This window comes from Dipodomys merriami, unplaced genomic scaffold (genome assembly GCF_024711535.1).
Source record: "Dipodomys merriami isolate MVZ:Mamm:240054 unplaced genomic scaffold, mDipMer1.0.p SCAF_91, whole genome shotgun sequence".
Lineage (NCBI taxonomy): Eukaryota > Metazoa > Chordata > Mammalia > Rodentia > Heteromyidae > Dipodomys > Dipodomys merriami.
Window position 1 is genome coordinate 3,825,444 of NW_027206524.1, and position 8,653 is coordinate 3,834,096.

Consider the following 8,653-nt stretch of genomic DNA (forward strand, 5'->3'; position numbering starts at 1 on the left):
CAAAGATGCCTGTAATCCTAGCTACTCAGGAGGCCTGAGATCTGAGGATGGCAATTCAAAGCCAGCCTGGGCAGGAAAGCCATGAAACTCTTATTTCCAATAAACTATCAGAAAACTGGAAGTGGCACTGTGGCTCAAGTGGTAGAGCTCTAGCCTTGAGCTGAAGAGCTGAGGGACAACGCTCAGGCTCAGAGTTCAAGCCTCATGACCAACAAAAAGTGCAAGGGAAGGGACTGGGAATGTGGCTTAGTAGCAGAGTGCTTGTCTAGCATCTATAAAGCCCTGGGTTTGATTCCTCAGTACCACATAAACAGAAAAAGCCAGAAGTGGCACTGTGGTTCAAGTGGTAGAATGTTAGCCTTGAACACAAAGAGGCCACCTGACAAGGCCCCCCCCCCCGGCCAAATGGTACTCTACCTGACTTATGTAACTGAAAACCCTCTGTATATCACATTTATTTATTTATTTATTTATTTATTTATTTTTGCCAGTCCTGGGGCTTGAACTCAGGGCTTACGCGCTGTCCTTGAGCTTCTGCTTAAGGCTAGCACTCCATCACTTGAAACAGAGTGCCACTTCTAGCTTTTTCTCTTTATGTGGTACTGAGGAATCAAACCCAGGGCTTCATGCATGCTAGGCAAACACTCTACCACTAAGCCATATTCCCAGCCTGTGTATCACTTTTATAATAACAATTACATTTTTTTTAAGATTCTTCTGTGATCATTTACCCACAGGCACACCAAATTGAATGGCTATTTATCAGACAAACTTTACAACCCAAGTAGATCAATTAAGTCAGAGGCCATAATGTCTGCTTTTAGTATAAGAAAATACAAAGACTTAATGAAAAACACAGGAAGGAAAGAAGAATGTCCTTCCCCACGCCTCCTCCCACTCCAAACAGCTCAGCACAGCAAGCAAAGCCCTCTGCGTAGAAAGGGAGATAAACTGAAGTTCTGGGTTTAAAAAACACCATGAAACACACTGGAATTGCCTTAAGACCAAGCAAACTGGCTGTAACTTCCACCTTCCCCCAACAGCAGACAGAAGAACAGGTAGTTAGACTCCACCTGCTGGAGAGCAGGGCACAAACCCTTCATATTATATGAGATCCAACACCAAAGCCCACAAAGTTATAGACTGGCCATGATATCCGAGCAGACACCTGGGCACTATTGGATCAGACACAAGTTTGGAGAGGGCCTAGGTCCTAATCCACCCTCTTCCCAAGACTCTGAGACCCTGTGGCTTTGACACTCAACATATGACTCAATTTAGTGTTGCCTTAGTGTCTTTCGTCAAGTTCACTGATTCTTCCTTCTGTTGGAAGAAAGCTCATTCAAAATAATAATAACAGCAGAAAACTTCCCAAACCTAGAGAAGGATATAAATGTCCCAGTGAAGGAAGGTGAAAGTAACCAATTAAATGTCACTTCCCTAAGTCAACCCCCTAGACATCATATAATTAAGCTCTTAAAAATGAAAGATAGACTAGGAATATGACTTAGTGGCAGAGTGCTTGCCTAGTATGCATGAAACCCTGGGTTCAATTCCTCAATGCCACATCAACAGAAAAAGCCAGAAGTGGCACTGTGGCTCAAGTGGAAGCCACAGCACCACTTCTGGCTTGAGCAAAAGAAGCTCAGTGCCCAGGCCCTGAGTTCAAGCTCCAGGACTGGCAAGAAGAAGGAAAAGGAGGAGGAGGAGGAGGAGGAGGAGGAGGAGGAGGAGGAGGAGGAGGAGGAGGAGGAGGAGGAGGAGGAGGAGGAGGAAGAAGAAGAGGAGAAGGAAGAGGAGGAAGAGGAGGAGGAGGAGGAAGAGGAGGAGGAGGAGGAAGAAAAGAGGAAGAGGAGGAAGAGGAGGAAGAAGAAGAAGGGAGAAGAAGAAGGAGGAGGAGGAGGAGGAAGAGGAGGAGGAGGATAAAGAGAAGACTCTCAGCTGGGCGCTGGTGGCTCACGCCTGTAATCCTAGCTACTCAGGAGGCTGAGATCTGAGGATCGCGGTTCAAAGCCAACCCGGGCAGGAAAGACCATGAGACTCCTATCTCCAATAAACCACTAGAAAACCGGAAGTGGCGCTGTTGCTCAAGTGGTAGAGCGCTCGCCTTGAGCTGAAGAGCTGAGGGACAGCGCCCAGGCCCAGAGTTCAAGCCCCACGACCGACAAAAAAAAAAAAAGAGAAGACTCTCAAAATTTCAAGAGAAAATAATATAAAAATGTTTCTGTTCTATTGCAGACCTCTCAGACCAGGAGGGAGAGCGATGAGTTTTTCCAAAGTCTGGTGCCCTATGGCACAATGTAGTAGCTATAGATGACTATAATGGACAAGTGATTAAGCTGGAAGAGTGCTAGGGATGTAATTTAGTGATAGAGATCTTACCTAGCATGCATGAGGTTCTGAGTTCTAATCCCCAGCATTGAAAATAAACAAATAAATATTTAAAAATAAATGAATAAAAGGGAGAAGAAAAACCAAGTGGTTGAGGTTCACATCTCTAATCCTAGCTACTCGGGAGGCTGAAATCTGAGGATAGCAGTTGGAAGCCAGCCCAGGCAGGAACATCCTAGAGACTCTTTATCTCCAATTAACCAATAGAAAATGAGAAGTAGTGCTGTGGCTCAAAAGTGGTAGAACATTAGCTTTGAGTGATAAAGCTCAGGGACAGTGTCCATGCCCTGAGCTCAAGCCCCATGAATGACAAAAAAAAAAAAAAAAAAAAAAAGGCTAGATGAAAGTATTTTTTTTTGGGGGGGGGGTCCAGTCATGGGGCCTGAACTCTGGGCCTGGGCGCTGTCCCTCAGCTCTTCAGCTTAAGGCTAGCGCTCTACCACTTGAGCCACAGCACCACTTCCAGCTTTTTTCTTTTTGCTTATTGGTGCTGAGGAATCGAACCCAGGGCCTCAGGCATGCAAGGCAAGCACTCTGAGCCAACTTCCCAGCCCCTAAATTGTTATCTTTAAGTAATTGTATGAATCGGTTTCATTTGGACAAATCAGTTTATGAGTACAATGAATCTTGTTCATCATCACACATTCCATCACTCTCCCCCTCCTCCCCACAACCCTATCTATCCCGTTAAGTTCCCTGGCTTCCTTTACACATACTGACACTGAATACCATAACTGTATTTGCCTGCCCTTCCTCTTGCTATTTATCTGCCATCCCACCCCTTGACCTCTTCTACAAAATATGTTTCAGTTTCCTAGAACTCATTTTGTTATGCTATGAGTTAGTGGTTCAAAGGATTTACACGACTGGAATTTCTTCCTGTGTATGTCATACTTTAGTCAACTTGTTTGTGTACGTGTTCATATGGCCCTGGATGTTTTCATATATGTTTATAATTTAGACCTAACTTCCACATATAAGGGATTCTTTCTTCTTTCTTCCTCTTCTTCTTCTTCTTCTTCTTCTTCTTCTTCTTCTTCTTCTTCTTCTTCTTCTTCTTCTTCTTCTCCTCCTCCTCCTCCTCCTCCTCCTCCTCCTCCTCCTCCTCCTCCTCCTCCTTCTCCGCCTCCTTCTTCTCCTCTTCCTCCTCCTCCTCCTCCTCCTCCTCCTCCTCCTCCTCCTCCTCCTGCTCCTCCTCCTCCTCTTCTTCTTCTTCTTCTTCTTCTTCTTCTTCTTCTTCTTCTTCTTCTTCTTCTTCTTCTTCTTCTTCTTCTTCTTCTTCTTCTTCTTCTTCTTCTTCTTCTTCTTCTTCTTCTTCTTCTTCTTCTTCTTCTTCTTCTTCTGCCAGTCCTGGGGAGAGACTAGGCACTGTTTCTGAGCCTCTTTTGCTCAAAGCTAGCATTCTACTACTTGAGCCACAGCGCCACTTCTGCTATTTATGTGGCACTGTGGAATTGAACCCAGGGCTTCATGCATCCTAGGCAAGCACTCTTCCATTCAGCCACATTCCCAGCCCCAAGGGCTTAATTTTTAAATCCTTGTTTTAAAGGGTCTTATTTGTAGCAACTTGTGTATTTAATATGTTTATTGCTACTATACTTGATGCTCACAAAGACAAACCATTGTCTGAGTGTGTGTGTGTGTGTATACATGTGTGCACGCACACGTGCATGCGCGTGTACATGCACTCTAAGTCTGGACACTGTTCTTGAGCCTTTTTACTCATGGCTAGCATTCTAACACTGGAACTACAGCTCTACTTCAGGCATTTTGTTGGCTACTGGAGATAAGAATCTCATAGACTTTCCTTCCTGGGCTAGTTCTGAACTACCATCTTCCTATCTCAGCCTCCTGAAGAGCTAGGGTTATAGGCATGAGACAATAGTACACAGCCACAATACTGTTTTGTCGCAGCTCAGTATCCTGAATTTCTCTTTCAGAGATGATCTGAAAGTACTGGTCAATGCCAATCTGTCATTGATTTGTATGACCAAAGTACACAAGGTTCCAAACAGATGAAAACATCAGAGTCACTTGTCATTAGACAGAATGGATCAATAACCCAATATGCTTAGATGGAAATTTTGTTTGAAGTATCTAAATACGGGACTATTGAAAATCAATTGACCAGGGCTGGGAAGGTGGCTCAGTGGTAGAGTGCTTGCCTTGCATGCATGAGGCCCTGGGTTCGATTCCTCAGCACCACATAAACAGAAAAAGCCGGAAGTGGCACTGTGGCTCAAGCGGTAGAGCGCTCACCTTGAGCTGAAGAGCTGAGGGACAGCACCTAGGCCCTGAGTTCAGGTCCATGACCGGCAAAAAAAAAAAAGAAAATCAATTGACCAGGTACTAGTTGAATACAAATGACACACTTCTATATGTGATCTATGATGTTCACAATTTGAAAGATATTTTTAGCCACATGTCCTTCATTCCCAAACATGCTCTGGCCATTTGTTCTGCTAGGTAGCAGAAAGGGTGCAAGAATAAATCAGACTGGGTTTCTTTTTGCTTTGGGCAGTACTGGTACTAGAACTCAGAGTCTTAAATTTGCTCTGCTGGCATTAGAAATGACAAAATAATGGCATTTGCAGGGAAATGGATGGAGCTAGAAGGAATCATGTTGAGCGAGGTAAGCCAAGAACGAAGAGACAAACAGTACATGGTCTCCCTGATAAGTGGATGATGAATCCAAAATGTTAGGTGATATGACAAAACTAACAGGACTTAAGAAACAAAGAATTCCCACTCATCTGGTTGAACCACTACTAAATATCCCCATGCTGCTGATCACATATATGGTATATAACATATGAGCACCGTTATATATTACAGACTGTGATAGACAATTTGCTCCAGGAAAGTTAGAATGAACTTGTGACTTTAAATGAGCATCATTATTCCACAATACTGTGAATTTCCGGAAATTAAGTAATCACTTAATCACGATCAAAAAAAAAAAAAAAAAAAGAACCTTGGGGAAGGGAGGGAGGGAGGGGATGGTAGGGGGAAAACAATGGAGGGGGTAACAATGTTCAAGAGGAAGTGGAAGTGTACTCATTACCTCACTCATGTAGCTGTAACCCTCTGTATAGTATCTCTACAATAAAAAAAATTAAAAAAAAAAAAAATTTGCTCTGCTGGCACTCTACTACTTGAGCCATGACTCTGCTGTGCCTTTTTATTGATTGTTTTGGAAATAGAATCTAGAGACTTTTTCATCCTAGACTGGCCTAAAGCCATATCCTGCAGACCTTAGTCTGTTTGAGTAGCTAGGATTACAGGCATGAATCACAGGTACCTGGCTCAGACTTAATTCTTGTCTTCAAATTCTTTACAATTTGATGGGGCGGGGGAGGGGGGGTGGGGGGAGGGAGAAATAACACTTAGTGATCTTAGGAGAAAAGTTCCTCCCAGTTTCCATTTACTCTTTTTCTGTCCAAGTCTTGAAAGATATCTCTTTCCTTCATTTTCAGGTATTATTGGCTGAATTCCTTTCCTGGCCCATACAACTTCTAAAATAAGCACATAAGAAATAATGAAAATGAAATCTAGGTATGTTGTACCATAACTGCACAACTGAGTAATAAAAATAAAACTAAGGGGACAGCCAGGTGGCAGTAGCTCATGTTTGTCATCTAGCTATGTAAGAGGCTGAGAGCTGAGGATCACAAACATGAGAATGAGACACTTATCTCCAATTGGCTACCAAAACTCCAGAAGTGTAGCTATAGCTCAAGTGGTAGATTGTCAGCCTTGAGCAAAAAAAGCTAAGGGACAGCATCCAGGTTCTGAGTTCAAGCCCCAGTATTCTCTCTCTCTCTCTCTCTCTCCCTCCTTCTCTCCCTCCCTCTCTCTCTCTCTCTCTCTCTCTCTCTCTCTCTCTCTCACACACACACACACACACACACACACACACTACAGGTGCCTGTGGCTCATGCCTATAATCTTAGCTACTCAGGAGGCTGAGATCTGAGGATCACCATTCAAAGCCAGCCGGGGCAAGAAAGTCCATGAGACTCTTACCTCCAATTAACCACCAGAAAACTGGAAGTGGTGCTGTGGCTCAAGGGGTAGAGCACTAGCGTTGAGTTGAAGGGCTGAGGCCCAGAGTTCAAGCCCCATGACTAAAAAATAAATACATAAAAGTTAGGTAAGAACTGGTGGAACTTGGGTATTCAGCATTAAGTGCACATAAAGATAGTATTTTAAAGCTCAAGAATGAATCGAAAGTTTTCTTGAACTGCTAACAGTTTTGCAAAGTATTGAACGACTATAGTAGCATGAAGAATTGAAAAAGAAAATAGTGTCATCCATAATCAATAGCCTGAGCGCTGTCCCTTAATGTTTCTTACAATTACCCATACAAACTCAACCCACTTGTCAGCAGAAATTAAATGGCAGAGTTACAGTGATATTGCTACCGAGATCCTGCCCATTTTACAAAACATTCTTTAAGACATTTACTAATGCACTGCAGTGTGCTGTCATAAATAATTAAAATCAAATAAATCTAGGAGAGCTAAATAATTTAAACACTTGTCAAAATAAATCAGCTAGTAATACTCTGAAGTTAAATGTGTTTTATTTTCATACCTTAGTTTACTTGTTTTTCTCTCAAAATCAGATAAAAACAGAAAACTTTCATTTGCATTTCAAGTTCAACTTTCAATTCATATGTAGCCAAATGCCAGCAGCTTTACTAACATAAAAAAAAACCTAACAAAACCACTGGTTACAAAACAAACTTAATTATATCAACAAAAAGGACTTAAAAAATGAATCAGAGTCTCTACTAGAGGCTCATGCCTATAATCATTCCTACTCAGGAGGCTGAGATCTGAGGATCATGAATCCATCCTAGACAGGAAAGTCTGTGAGATTCTTATCTCCAATGAACCAACCAAAAGTCAGGAGTAGAGCTGTGGCTCAAGTGATAGAGCACTAAGTCTTGAACAAAAAAAGCTCAGCCAGTGCCCAATTCAAGCCTGAAGTCCAGCATAAACACACAACACACACACACACACACACACACACACACACACACACACACACACACAAATCCTTTTTCCTCTTGTGACTCTGTAGTCAGAACTCTGTCACTTGGCTATCCCTAACTGGAGGGGTGCTAATAAGCCAAGGAGATTTATTTATTTTATTTATTTATTTATTTTTGGGTCCGGTCGTGGGGCCTGAACTCTGGGCCTGGGCGCTGTCCCCAGCTCTTCAGCTCAAGGCTAGCGCACTACCACTTGAGCCACAGCGCCACTTCCAACTTTTTTTTTGCTTATGTGGTGCTGAGGAATCGAACCTAGGGCCTCATGCATGCAAGGCAAGCGCTCTACCACTGAGCCACCTTCCAAGCCCGAGATTTATAATAAAAGACAGATGATAGTGAGTAGGAGGTGAGGCTGGTGGATGAAGGTAGAGGATGAATGACAAGGAATTAACCACATTCTTTAAAGTGATGTCTCTTCTTCCCAAACAAGAAAGAACAGAAAGTTTGATATGATGAAAAGAAAGCAGAAAAAAAGTGCAATTTTTGAACACTCTGATTTAGAAAGCCTACACTCTAAGACGGTTTGATTTTCCAAAGATAAACCTTTTTGTGTGTTTGTGTGTGTGTCCCCTGTAGGGGCCTGAACTCTGGGCCTGGGTGTTGTCCCTGAGCTTCTTTTACTCAAGACTAGAGCTCTACCACTTGAACCACAGCGCCATTTCCAGCTTATGTGGTGCTGAGGAATCGAACCCAGAGCCACATGCATGCTAGGCAACCTCTCTACCACTGAACCACCTTCCCAGCCACTCAAAGATAAATCTTGAATTCGGTATTATTTGAGGAAAGAGATGAGAAAAATCCCCAGAGTTTAAAAGTCTGCTTTGATCATTGACCAAACACAAGCTAAGAGACCACCTGTAGCCTTTTCCCTAAGTATAAAGTCTGAGAAGGGCAAGAACTTGTGATTATTTCAATATTTCACTTTTTCTCCCTTTCCTTCTTCCCCGGGCTGAAGGGCCCAGAGACACTCAGGGCTAATTCTCCTCAGTGATACTAGAAACAGAGAAGGGAGTAGAACACAGCAATGGACAGCCTTTTCTAGAAGCATTCAGCTCTACAAACTAATTTTTATCCTGTTCTCGAATAATCCCTGCAGGTGGCGCTCTGCAAGGGCCGGAAGCCACTAACAGATCTTCAGAAAAACGGGATGTTAACAAACCCACCCCAAGCCGAAGAGCAACAGCGTCACCGCAAGTTCCACAG